Raw genomic sequence first — 13,305 nt, 5'->3', positions numbered from 1 at the left:
CTTCTCCTCTCTTTCCCTGACCATTGTAGTAAACATAGAGGGGGTCCCATTCTTATGTTAATACAGCATAAACGCTGCCTAAGCAAGAGCTTAAAAGGTGAAAATTAGGATAGACAGGTAAAAGAATGAACGGTTGGAAGAGTGGAGTGAAAGGTAAATGGATGGTGAGAAAAGGTCAAACAATGGATAGGTGTAAGGGAAAACGGAAGAATGTTATGTTATCTGTATTTTATAGCCTGCTAATCAGTCGTAAGGGTGCTAGCAGGCATAGGATGAAAGAGTAAAAAGTTTGAGAGTCAAAATGATAAATGAATGGATGGATGAGCACTGGGCAAATGGTACGTGTGAAAGGATGCATTAAAGGGTGAATGAATGGATACTGGATGGATGAAAAGGTACAGGGTTTGACAGATGACTGAATGATGGAATTTGTAAAGTGCCGGAATCGTCCCTGAAGGAGTATCTCTGTATTAGAGATGCGGGAAAGTGAGGCCTGAGAGATCAGTTACTGAAAAGTTCTGTTTTCAGGAGTTTCTTGAAGCGGAGGAGATCTGGGCACTTATGTAGATGTACAGGTAGTGAGTTCCAGTACCATGGGGCAAGGTATGAGAAAGCTTTGTAACCAGCGCAGAGTTTTCTATAACGGAGATCACAAGAAGAGCGTTTTCCCTTGAGCGAAGAGATCTGCCAGCCTGATAAAACGTATGTTTTTCCGCGAGGTAACCTGGACCTCTGCCATTCAGTGTTTTATGGACTAGACTACAAATTTTGAACTTGATTCTTTGACGGATGAGTAGCCAGTGAAAATGTCTCAGCAGTGGCTGGGAGGATGTTCTGGGGGCATCTTAAGTGCCAGGTGGGCTGCCATGTTCTTAACCACCTGCAGTCTATTTATCAAGGATTCATTAGCGGCCGCAAGAAGGACGTTGCAAAAGTCGAGGTGACTGAATACCAAGGCTTAAATCAGGGTCCTGTGAACATATAGAGGAAGAAGATGGAACACTCTACGGAGGAGACTCAACGTGTGGAAGCAAGTACCTGAAGTGGCCATTACTTGATCTCTCATAGTAAGAGAGTGGTCTAGACAGATGCCCAGGTTTTTTGCCGGGTAGGGACTAAGCCCAACTCCGGGGACTACCAGTCAGGGACAAGAAAGTTTCAGTGCCGCTGAATAATAAGATTTCAGTTTTATCGGTTTTAAGCTAGAGGACGTGTTCGGCCATCCAGCAAGAAATTGCACGCATACCATAAGCAAAGAGAGATTTGGTTGAGGCTGTATTATCATCAAATGATAAAAGATGTTGGGTGAAGAATGGATGAATAGATAGAAGGTTGAAAGGGTTGATGAATAGGTGGATGGAAGGATAAAATGGTAAAGGGAACCCTTCCATGAAAGGTCAGATTTGCTCTCTTTGTGTGCTGGTTGTAGAGGTATGGTTCAAGTGGGGGGTATTTTAATTTTCTAGCTACTCCTTCGTGTCTGTGTGCACAGTTGCATCTGTCCCTCTGTTTGTTCGTGCATGCTTGGTCAGTAATTGTGTCTATTCCTGTGCACGCATGGGTATACGCGTCTCTTTCTATGTATCTTTGAATGTACGCCTTTGTTTGTGCCACTGTTTATTTGTGTGGATGTGAGGTCTGTGTATACGTGTAACTCTGTATGCTTGTGTGTATATATGTGATTGGTCGGTGGTGAGCCAGGGGCTTTATTAAAATGTCACATTATTGAACGTTGCCACCTTTGACATCTCCTGTAATCATTCACATGTTTCTTTCACCTGTTGCACGCTTTTAAGTGTCCCTAAATAAAAGAAAAGCGTATTTTCATTGGTTTTCAGTCTTTTACCACGACCTGTACTGTTTAACAATTCCAAAAACAGAATCCTCGCTCCACTGTGACCGGCGAGCTCCACCTCTTATCTCATACACCTCTCCTCCTGAAAGACTAATTGCCAGCTAATCAAAGTGCATCAAAACAGCACTTAATTTAAGGCTTTTTTACGGCTCAACAAATTTCATTTTTTTGATTTTCTCCGACTTGAGAGAGAGAGAGAGAGAGAGAGAGAATGAATCAGTAAATATAGCACGATTTTGTTCTCTTACATGTATGCAGTGCAGTGTATGAACTTTGGTAGTTGCGCTGTGCTGCCTGCAAAAGGAGTTAATCTGACACGATGAAGATTCTAACAGAGATTCCCAATCAGAAAAATAGCTATCTATAGTGCAACTGGTGCAGTAGCACCGGTAGCCAAGGTATGAAGGGCCTCTGTACTCCAATATAGCTGTAATCTAGCAACCGGTGAGATGCTGGGAGTGTTGGGGGGTAACATTTTTCTTTCTTTCATTTAGCCCCCTAGAATTCTTGCTACAACACTGCTTACAACAGACTGATTATGTAGGATAATTACCTAGTTTTGATAATCCAAGGACAGATTTAACTACATCTGGGCCCTCTTTAGGAGTTACATAATTTCACAAGGCATTATATAGCAATTATAACAACGGGGCAACCCAGTAGAGTGTAGAACCTGGTTACAATGTGGTGCAGAAAGAATTTGGTCCTAACGGAAGCTTTCTGGATATGGCACTTGAATTAGCCTATCATGACTCTATACCAGTAGTCACAAGCCCCAATTCAAAGGAGAGGGGGAATCGTCATTTATGAGTTACTCGTGAGTCAAGGGAGGAGCGTGACAACATTACAACACACATACACCAAAGTAATTTGAAATTATTTCAAAATTGTATTAAAATTATGTACATATATACATATTATCATAAAGCGGTTGCTCCATTGTGTAGAATACAAGTGCTTGAAAAAAGTGCTTGTGCATAAGTAAAAAAAAAGTCAAAAGAAATATAACATTATTAAGGCAAATTGAAAAAACACTTTATGTAGCGCCCAAGCATGTCTCACACCTTTACTTTTAGAATCATTCAAATTCCATCTATAATCTATAGGGACAGTGTTCGAATCATTATTGCCCTTCAGTGGATATTATAATCAATCCAGACCAGTGGTCGAAGTGGGGCAAAAAAAGTAGGGGAACTGTGGGCGGAGAATCAGAGGGCGGGAATAAACTGAGGATTGGATCAGTGGGCGGAGTTAGAGGTGTGGCCAGGATGCGCAAAACATCCCAATCTTTAGTATTTGATTGGCATTTCACTGACCAGTTACAGCTTATTATGTTATGTAATTCAACCAATGGATACACATGATTATTTAACGATCAATATGAGCTATTGACATTAAAATAAATTCACAAAGTGGAATATGTTTCTAATCACAGAATGTCCCAAATATGCTTAAAAGTGGAAGCACAAGCCATTTGTTTCCGAGCCATGGAGTTTCTGTCGTCAGCAATATACACAGAGACAATCAATTTTACGTGTGTAAATCACTGTATAGGAAATGTTACATAAGACAAAGGACTACAAGGTGGAGGAGTCACATGATAACCATACTAGTAGACAGTATAGCTTAATAGGGATTGGCCTGGAGAAACACAAACTCAGAATTTAAAACTTAATACCATGATTGGGGGTTCTCTTCAATAATCATTATTGATTTCTATCAAAAATAACACTTTTTGCAACATTAGGATAATCAAAGGCTTAGGGAAAAAAACATATCGCTCTAGTTTATACCTTGCAGTTTGTATGCAGCTCTTAGATGAAAGTTAATAGCTCACTGTTCTTTGTTAGGATTTTAACTTATAAACTGCAAGTAGCAAAAGGATCTCACTGATAAAAGCAGTAATCCACTGAACTATTTACAATATGTGCACTTTGTGATGGGTCTGGTACATTTTCTTTGCAGCAGGCACATTAACCCTCTGCGCTATCTTTCCATGAGACGAAAACTTCCACTAGACAAATCTCCGATCTCGCTCTAGGAAGAAGTTTATTCATCGGAGTTATCATGACATTTTTATCATTGCCGAAAATAGCTGGTGGCCAGGAAGGAGGCAACAAGTGCTTTTAAACCCATAATATACGACGTCCCCACTCAAAGTCAGCGCCCATTGCGGTCACACCAGTCGCACTGCCCTAGAGCCAGCTCTTCTCAGGGGTCCTGTGACCTCAGTGACAGAGTCACTGTTGCTCTAGGGTCTGCTACTTCGTAGGTCTGCCCGCAAGACTGGAGGTGAACTTCAGTATGGATTGTGGTGGGCAAGCCTTCAAGGTGAACCCACACTTGCCACTGCAAGGGTCCACCTGATGCTGCTAACACACCAGGGCTTTTCAGGTGCCTTCTAAGGTCTAGCATGGGAATGTGCTCCCTCAGGAGAGTGGTCTGGGGGACTGTTTATGAAGGCTGAACCTAGTTCCCCAGTTCTAAATTCAGCAGCTCTGCCCCCAGTGCTACATCTGCTCCCTCACTGAACACCATACTGCCCCACTGAGAGAAACTCATACTGCCTTCAACTACAATCCAATTTGACCTGCTATAAATAACTGGATGCGACTCAATTCAAATTACGCACTAGGCAAGAGCAATATGCTGCCTAAAAGAAAAGGTAACAACATCCTTGAAAAAGCAAACGCTCATAAGGAATGAAAGATTTAATAAAGCATGTAAAATGTAAGCAGGAACATAGTGAACTTAATGCTTTTACAGTCATTATTCAGAAATTAACAAGTATTTTTGCCTGAAAAGTTAAGGACATAACTACAGGGCCCAGAAAGGACCCATTTCAATGTCCACTGTTTATATGCTTACAAAACGTAAGCAGTATGGTTTCAAAAGACCACATGATTGAACACAAAGCCGCCGTACACATTTTGTTTTCCAATCCACCCATCAACCAGGTATTGCAGTACCTCCAGGTAGGAGGTACTGGAGGAAAACAATGCTGTTCAAAGAAAGACAACAAACCAAAAGTAGCTCTTTACTGGCAAACTCTGTTAAGTGGGCTAATGTGTTGGGGTTTGAAAAAATAATCTGGCCACTTTAAGAACACTCCATCTTGCTTTATTTAATTATTTTTCAGAGTTTAAACATTTTATTTCCGAGGCTGCACTTTGGAATAGAAAAATGTCAAAACGGCATTTCCAGCAAAAGTGTTTTTCTTTTTTGCATCCATTTCACAGGGGTACAAATGGACGACATGAAGAGACGGTGAGTGCCATTTCTTGATTCATGATTTTCGGTAAGTGAGAAGGAGTTAGACAGAAGGAGAGGGAATAGGAGTAAGAAAGAGGGGGCAGCTGCCAGCGGCAGAGCAGAAGTGGACACCTTCCTTGTCTTGTCTGGGCTGGAAGTACGAGACAAAGACCTTTTCCTTCTCTGCTCCCCGCCCGTCCACGAACAGAATATTTCTGACGTCCAGGGATGCATGTTCATAATAAAAAAGTAGGGGAACGGAATCTACAGAATTAAAGAAGTAGGGGCACGCCGTGCCCTGCCGTTCCCACCCACTTTGACCACTGATCCAGACTTATAAGAATGGAGTTGTCGACGTTTCGAACCAAATAGATGTAAGGTCAATTAAAACCTTGTTGGAGGGTCTTCATCTGGACAGTGGGAACAACCTAAGGCGGTAAATCACCAGTCACAAGAAAATTGAGGGTGTTTGTAATGTGAAAATAGACTCTTCCCTAGTGATCATGCTCAATCGTAACGCAATCGTCCCCGTCAGAAATAAGGCTTGTTTACATAGCGAAGGCACACCTGCTCTACATTTGTAAGGAGTTCACTTTAGTCCTCAGCCCCATGATATCAGCCTCTAAAATGTACAATACTAGTTTGCACTGTAAATTACGCAGAGAACGAGTTAGCTGGATAATGTCTAACCATTAACACTTTTTTTATAAGCCTTCCCAGTGAATTTAACTCACCCTGCCATGGGGAAATATTCTTAAGTTTCCATGAGCTTATCAACACTGTGACGTCCGATTTAATCAGTCAAGGGCTCTGGATGGCTGAGAGAAAATTAATTACGAGCCGCCTTTACTAAATGACCATGAATAATAAAGGGAAAAGTTGACAGCAGCACCCGGTCCTTTACCTAGGAGTGACAGAACATCAACGGAACGTTTGCCACACAGTTTGGTCCATGAATAAAAATCCACAGGGGCACCTAATCACGTAGATTACATCTGTGTTATTACAGTTGGTATGACCCTAAAGTGGCCTGTAACCTCGGGTAAGTTCCACATTGTTCATTTATAGGGTTTGGAAGGGAATTCCAGGTATGAACTTACTACATAATCTTTTACGCTTTTGTCCCTCTTAAATAAATGGCTGCATAGGTGGGTCTGTAGTGTCGATCTCATTTGCTACTAGAGCCCAGTGTTTATTTATGATCTGCCTTATTTCATTGCTGCCAGTGCAGTATGTAGTTACACTGATCATTCTGTACGGTGTGTTCCCAGCCCGCTGTTTGGGTTCAAGTAAAACCTCCCTCAGGCAGAACCAGACCCTGTTTCTGACCTTCTTTAATAAGCTTTTTGGGTAACCCCTTTCAGCTAATCGATATAGTACTTCTTCCGATTCCCTGAAATAGTATATTTTGTGTGAGAAATTCCGCCTTAATGGTAGAAAGTGCCCAGAGGCAAGTTGTGCCACAGGTTCCTGGAATGAGAAGAGGATGTGGCCGAAAGGACCGTCGATCTCAAATCTGAGGAACCGGGTTCCAGGCTCAGCAATGACGCTCAACATCCTGTGATTCTGGGCACATCACTTAATCTCCCGGTGCCTAACAAAAGTGAATGTGTCACTGTGTAACATAACTAATGCTCGTGTAAAGCGCTCGGATACCTTCGGGTCAAGTTCACGATATATAAAACTCTGAGACAAAAAAGTGGCAACTAAAATATCGAAGAAGAGTGTTCCTTTCGGTACTCGTTCTAAACAAAGTAGTGTATAGTTGTCCATTATCAAGCTGGGCTTCCATAACGTGGCTGTGGGAGGGCCCCAACAGACCTCAGGTCTTTCAGCACAATTTCCGTACCATAACGTTTATAAAAATCCAAACGGCAAACACATACTCTCCTCTACCTTCGGTGTCTTCTGCGTACATAAGCCCAACTTCTGTATGCGTCTATAACCATGTCTCCCCAGTATTCTCTCTTTCTCACACCCTATATCTACTACTCTATCTAGAGTTTATTTACCACTTCATACTCAAACTTCCTATCCTTTTCAATCTTACTTTCTATCTATTTTATACAGCCCTCCTATCTGTTCACCATACTACATATTTCCAGTACACAAATACACTACACACCACACAATTCCACCCCACTCAATTCCACAACTAACAATTCCAGTTATAAAAACATAATCCAACTACAAATAACATACATCTACTCCACTACAAACACAAATAAGTGAAAAACAATATAATTTACATCGCCAATAGCTCTAACTTTCACAAATGTGAGACCGATTGCATTGCAAATGCTTTTTTATTATTCATGGTTATTTATTAACTGCAGGTTCTAATTAACCCTCTGCCCCACGTCCAGAGCCCTTGTCTGATTCAATTGGGCGGCTCCGTGTTGATCAACCCATGGAAACTTAAGACTATTTCCCCATGACAGGGTAAGAAATTAATTGGGAGGCTTAAAAACATGGGGGCAGATTTATGTTAACTGGCGCATCCCCAGGGATGCGCCAGTTAACATGCGCCACAGTGCGCCACTGCTCCGCCACCCATGGTGCGCCGCATTTATGATGCGGCGCACCATGGTGCAAGGCAGTGAAGATGCGTGACGCATCTCTCGGCGCACGGGCGGCGCATTGCAGGAGTCATGTCGCAAGTGCGACATGACTCCTGCAATGCACAGGGGCCACCTGTTCAATGTATGGTGCATCACCCTTACGCCTGCTTCAAGCAGGCATAGGGAATTGACGTAGAAAGTGACTGAGTGAAATCTCATAGATTTCACTCAGCCACTTTTAGGAGGCGTTCCTGCGCAGGAACGGCCCCCCCTGCGCAGGAACGCCTCCTTATGGCGCAGGGGTTTCCAACGTGATGCATCTCCTAGATGCGTCACATTGTAAATAGGGCGCATTGTTTGCGCCGCCATTGCGTCACATTACGTGACGCAATTGCGGCGCAAGGAGGCGCAAGAGCCTCATAAATCTGCCCCATGTTCGTTTAGCCTTATCCAGAGATAAATTAATTGGGAAGGCTTATGTATTAAAAAGTGTTTATGTTTAGCCATTACCCTCAGCTAACTGGTCCTCTGTGCAATTTACAGTCCAAACTATTATTCAACCTTTTAGAGGCTGATATCACGGGGCTGAAGACTATAGTGAGCTCCTTACAGATGAAGAGCCGGTGTGCCTTCACTCTGTAAACAAGCCTTATCCCTTACAGGGACCATTGCGATTCCAGGTGAGCATGATGACTAGGGAAGAGTCTATTTTCATGTTACAAACACCCTCAATTTTCTTTTGACTGTTGTTTTCCTTCCTTGCGTTGGAAGACCCTCCAAACAGGATATCATTGACTTTCCATCTTCTTGGGTCCAAACGTCAACAACTTCATTCTTATAAGCCTAATTTGACTATAATATCCACAGAAGGACAATATTGATTCCACACTGTCTCTATAGAATATGGATGGAATTCAACTGATTCTAAAAGTAAAGATGTCAGACAGGCTTAGGCGCTACATAAATTGTTCTTTCAATTTACCTTAATAACGTTGTATTTTTTTTTTTACTTCTTTTTCAGATGTGCACAAGCACTTTTTTCAAGCACTTATATTCTGCACCATGGTGGGAACCGGTTTGATGATATATGTATATAATTCCAATACAATTTTGAACTCATTTAAAATTCCTTTGGCGTTTGTGTGTTGTAATGCTGTCATCTTTTCCCTTGACTCATGATTGATTAATGAATGACGATTCCCCTCTGCTTTGGATTGGGTTTTGTGACTACTGGTATAGAGTCAGGATAGGTGTGAAAAAGCTCTCCAGATGCAGTAGGTTGAGATTGATATCTTCTTTATTAAGAGGCTCGTAATATAGTGTCCTGCACAGAGGAAGGCTGACAGCAACTACTACAATGCTAGGCAACAGGGATGCATTCATATAACATTCTAGATTGCTCTACAGAACTAGGTTCTATCACATACACTAATACATAAAGCATTACTACAGATTACTAAGCATTACTACAATAGGCTTATTCAATTGCCATATCCAGAAAGGTTCCATTAGGACAATTATTCTTTCTGTATCATGATTTTCACATGGCGCAATAACTCGAGGTGATATTCCCTCACCCGCAATTTAAAATCTCTCCAGCCCTGGAAGTATCAGATCTGCAAATGCCAGACCCGAGAATTCTGGGATGAAGACACTGGACCTGACTTTACCGCTGCAGGGACTGCCCGCCATTATCACAGGTATCTGGAAAAACAAAACTAAATGGAACCAGTATCTTTGGTTCAGCTTGGTTATTCCTATTCAGGGGTAAGAGGATATGAAAACCACCAGATTTTAAGTGTTTGAATGCAGTTCAATATCAGGCATTCTGGCACTTCAGTATTCCCACACCAATATCCTCTAAATTAATGCAGAGGATCTTAACATAAAAACAGTCCTCACCACCTACAGGGCTTTTTAAAAATGGAATCTTTGTAAAAACATGCACGCTAAAACAGAGGGCACTTTATGTAGTGATTGCAAAGGTAGAAAATAAACAAGCCAGTTGGTCTCGCCTTTCAATGGCGTTACTTAATCTTTTGGCTTTGCAATCCTTTTTCATGATGCTATTCTGCAACACAAATAATATGTATATATGTTAGTTTTTCTGCAGAAATGGAGCTCTTCAAGTCCACCTACAATCTAAGAATGGCTGAAAGGAATGGACTGGTGTCCCAAGTTGGAGGAGACCATCTTACAGGGGCCCAGGGTTGTCTAAAGGATCATGCCCGGGTGTGGGGTCAAATGGTGAGACTACTATGGACTGAGAGGAGGTGCCGAATCCAAAGGGCCCGATTCACAGAATGAACTTAAGACTAAATCCTAAACGTACTACTTTCAGGATTCACAGAATGAACTTACTACTTTCGGTATTCACAGAATAGATTTAAGACTACTAACTTTACGTCCGCACTCGCGCCGGCCCGGAGGCGGAGCTTCTGGCTTGGGGGTGGAGCTTGTGGCCTGGAGGCGGAGCTTCCAGCCCGGAGGCGGAGCTTGTGGCCCAGAGGTGGAGATTTCAGCCATGGCTAAATTCCCACATCCGAGCTGGAAGCTCCGCCTCCAAGCTGCAGGCTCCGCCTCCGGGCCACAAGCCCCGCCTCCGGGACGCAAGCTCTGCCCCCAAGCTGGAAGCTCCGCCTCCAGGTCAGAATTTCCGGCCCGAGTGCGGACGTAAAGTTAGTAGTCTTAAATCTATTCTGTGAATACCGAAAGTAGTAAGTTCATTCTGTGAATCCCGAAAGTAGTAAGTGCATTCTATGAATACCAAATAGTAGTACGTTTAGGATTTAGTCTTAAATTCATTCTGTGAATCGGGCCCAAAGAGCCTATACAAATTACTCTGTAGATTTTGCTGTAATATTGAGGGTGGTGAGGGAGTGTGCACTGCTGTGTTGTTTAAAAGTGCAAATAAAAAGTTGTTTACAAACAAATTTTTGTTTTCCTAGGCAGGACAGCATTGGAGAAAAAAAGGTGCTACAGCAGTGCGTGTGCTGATGTATACAGGTTTGTCTGTCTCCATGCATGCATACTTATGCATCAGGACCCTGAATTATGCACAAAGTAGCCATGGTAAACTAAATGCCGCAAAAATGAAACTGTGACCTGCAGAATTCCCATTCTGGTGTCTCAAAATCCAGGGGGGCAGTGGGGTTCTTTCATTAGGATGCAGTGTGTACAACCTGAGCGGATGGCACCTAAAATTCAGGATTCCACATTTCCACACAAAGGGCGCCCAGGAAACCAGATGTAATGTCTACACATCAACCTTTAACTGTTGTGAAAAATAAAAAAAATAGCTTTACAAATTATACTTTACAAGTGACCATATGTATTTATTGGGAATATGAAGGGCAATCCAAAGTGTTGTGCTCCTGAAATAAAACAAGTTTATTGGATAAAGTTGAATTACATCAGGTCACAAGAGGCATTGAACAACTAAATATACCCTCTCATAACTCCAATTCCTTTTGTAGTCTTATACTACTGCATTCCTTAGGACTTTTATTACTCTTTGCATTAACAGAAACTTGTTCTCACTCTTTATATGCAACATTTTGTTCTGCACAACTGCCAATTAGTCTCCTTAAATTGTACATCTTTTATCCCTTTCCCGCATGTATAGTTTCTGATGTACTCCTGCTGCTTAACCTATACCTGTGTTTTTATAATTTTCTGTCTGTCAACCCATACTTATCTCCTGCTTCCTAAACATATTGGAGGCTCATTGGTGCCTGTTTATCTTCCTTTCGAGGACTGATGTACTTATTATTGTAGAATGGGGTGTTAAGTTAGGAGGGCACACCATCTTTGATAATTGATGCTTCCAATCCAAACAATTATCGTTTGACAAAAGTATGTTTTTTATAACCGGAAGATTTAATAATTCAACAAGGCCATTGGCCTGTGGCATGACAAATGCAGTTCCGTCACGTTCAATTCCTGCACTTCTCAAAAAAACTTTTCATAGATTTGCAAATGAATTGTACTCCTTGATACTAGCTATTAGGGTGTTTTTTGGTATTCTCTCAGCCAAAACAATACCTCCTCAAAAAGGTATAACCTCCTCTGCAGTGACGTTACCTAAACACCATTTGGTATACCATCAAGTATGCAAATTTCTTAACCCTTTTAAATATTCTGCTTTACAAATTTTCAGTGCAGACACGCTTATCAGACTGGACTTTAAAGTCTATGACATGAAAGATTTATTTATCAGATTCTAGTGGCTGGCCAGATTCTCTGTCATAATATTCTTTCTTTGCAATGTTGAATAATTGTATTTGCCTGGGGTTTAGATAAATCTAATTTTATCGGCCTGATTGTTATTTCTTCTTCAAATTACTTCAGGTTTTTTAACTGTGATTTCTTCTACCGCAGTTTAGGCATGAACAACAGGCAATTGATCAATTTAGTGTCACAAAATACAGTCTTTAATGGGGTGAGTGACTCTATGGCTGTTGATACTGTTTTATTGAAACTTCTTATTTAAATGTCCTAAGAAGGTTCTCTTCTAACAAGCAAGTTTGCTTAATGGTGTCTGAGAAGTTCTCACTGAAGACATGTTGGGTGATAGACCTCAAATTCCGAGTAATTTTTTGCTCTTTTTTCAACATAGATGAATAGGTAAGGTTGTTTCATGTTAATATCAGGATATATGTGGGGATGGTCGGCCAAGTCATTTCTAATACTGAAAACATATTTTTTAAACTTGGGTGAAAATCAGGACCTTGGCATGTCCAATGTCCAACCCTATCTGTAGGACATGTTAAAAAAACAACAGTTTACTCATTAATTATGACAGAACACCCACAAGACCTGACAGCAGTTTACTCACACAAATACATACGGTTGGTCTTACTTTGAGTAGGCCAAATGCCAGGCATATCTAATAAAAAATAAGATTTTCTGGGAATATTTTATCTTTAAACAGAATATTGCCAGAAAAATAGCATACAGGATTAAAAAATGTTTCAAAAAAGAACAAACGATATTGGAAATTAGACTTTTTCTTGGACTTGCGAAATACTGCTGAAGATTTTTTGAAAATTTGTAAAACAGCAAACTCATCATGCATGTTCAAAAGTATTCAGGGGCAGATTTACAAGCCCCCTGCGCCACCAGTATGTCACTTTTCGTGACGTACTGGTGGCACAGGGGGCTCCTCCATATTTACAAGGAGAGGAAAAGCCACCCTGCGTGACTTTTCCTCTCCTCGTAAATATTGCCCCTTCACATGCAGCACTGTGCGTGGAAGGGGCGTTCCATGGGTGATACTGTGGGTGTTCCCACGCAACACCCATGGAACAAAACACATATCCAGATTTACGAGAAATTGTAAATCTGGAGATGCGTGTGAATGCTACGCCACCCTAGAGGTGGCGTAGCGAGGCGCAACGAGGAGAAATGTTTTAATTTCTCCTCGTTTTTCGTCTTTCAATGCCTGCTGCATTCTACAGCACGCATTGAAAGAGGAAAAAGCCGCTTGTGATTGTTTTTGTGCAGGAAGGTGTTCCTTCCTGCACAAAAACAATCTCCCCACGACGCAGGCATTCTTGCACCATGGTGCGAGGGTGCCTGCACCGGCGCCTGGCTGCAGTTTGTGGCCAGCGCAGGGGAAGCACAGAGGTGCAACAT

This window comes from Lissotriton helveticus, chromosome 3_1 (assembly GCF_964261635.1).
Source record: "Lissotriton helveticus chromosome 3_1, aLisHel1.1, whole genome shotgun sequence".
NCBI lineage: Eukaryota > Metazoa > Chordata > Amphibia > Caudata > Salamandridae > Lissotriton > Lissotriton helveticus.
The sequence above is the reverse complement of the archived record's forward strand: the minus strand, read 5'-3'. Positions refer to the sequence as shown.